This window comes from Octopus bimaculoides, chromosome 3, assembly GCF_001194135.2.
Source record: "Octopus bimaculoides isolate UCB-OBI-ISO-001 chromosome 3, ASM119413v2, whole genome shotgun sequence".
Lineage (NCBI taxonomy): Eukaryota > Metazoa > Mollusca > Cephalopoda > Octopoda > Octopodidae > Octopus > Octopus bimaculoides.
In genome coordinates this window covers 148,366,954-148,368,397 of record NC_068983.1, presented here as the reverse complement: position 1 = coordinate 148,368,397, position 1,444 = coordinate 148,366,954, and the positions used below count along the sequence as shown (strand labels likewise).

Sequence of the window (1,444 nt, the reverse complement as noted above, 5' to 3'; positions counted from 1 at the left end):
TATATATCCGCCCACAACAAAAATCACAATCGCAGAGTTGTTCGGAAACCGAGGTACTACCGTATATATATATATATATATATATATATATATGTATATACAAGGTCACAAGGTCCAGAAGAATGATAGCTATAATAATTTTGATTGGGATTTAAACACGCAACGTATAGAGCTATAAATAAATATCATTCGGCATTTTTCACAATGTTCTCCCCATTTTGCATTTGAACGTTTTTCTATGTTTGCAATTACAACCTGGTGATTGGAAGGGGGCCATACAAAAAGGAGGGATTACAATCAGTTGAATCTATTCGAGTATGTCATTGATAATTTATTTTATCTACCCTCAGAAGGACGAATAACAAAGTCGACTGAGGCAATATTTGAACTCAGAACACAGAGTGAAGCAATTAATGGCCGCAAAGGATTTGACGCTCTACCGATTTGGCCAATACAATAATGACATTAACGCTATTGTAATATCTTTGTTATAGCTGTGATGTCTATATTGTTTTTGTTGAGAGTGTTTGCGATAGTTTCATTGTTTCTATCTATTTCCCTGTCTGTCTTTCTGTATACACACCAGCACACAGAGATACTCACATATATATACACAAGCACATACTTGTTCGCTAATGCTCTTAGGAAAGACAAGAAATTCACCAGTTCCATTACCCAGCAGTTGAAATCAATAGTCCAAAAGATTGTGATTATGCCAAACAAATCAACCGATATCATCCTACTACTGCATACTATAAATATATAGCTATATCGCTTTTACAAAAGTATGGTTTCGTTAAGCACTGTTTGATAATGCTTATCTTCCCTTGATAAGAGTATAGATCCATTAATTAAAGTTATCGTACTGGCCACATTAGGCATTTAGGTACCTATTTCATTGTATATTTATATTAGTTATTAAAAACGATTTGCGTCTGGTATATATTGTTTCCCTTTGTTGTTCATATTTAGTCCCAGATCGGCCCGGCTCTGATTCTAACTGTGACCATCTAATCTAATTTTCAGAGAATGTGTGACTATTTAGAGAACTACATTACCCGATAGGTCCTTCTTTAATGTTGAAATTCCTTTGGCTCATACTCTGAAAGATTATTATCGAATGTATCCATCTTGGTTGATGCATCTTCTTCATTTTGATGGTCGCGGTTGAAGGCATAATTTTATGTATTTCTCAATATTCCTAGTAAATTAAGTAAAACAGTTACAGAAGGAAATTGTATTTCCGTGATGATTTTGCTTTCATTTATGGCTTTTATCACCCTATCGTTGTTCCTTTCTCATTACACATACTTAAATACAAATGAACACTTGCAGATCTAAGCATACATCAGTGTGTGTGTGGTGTGTGTATGTGGTGTGTGTGTGTGTATGTGTGAGTGTATGTGTGAGTGATACTTATATATATATATATATATATATATAT

General features: G+C 33.9%; 1 protein-coding gene across 1 annotated transcript in view; it reads left to right on the top strand.

Annotated features, from left to right (window-relative positions):
• Positions 1–1,444, top strand: part of LOC106878504 (aquaporin-4) — a 308,309-nt gene that overhangs the window by 45,848 nt on the left and 261,017 nt on the right. The window lies entirely within an intron of this gene.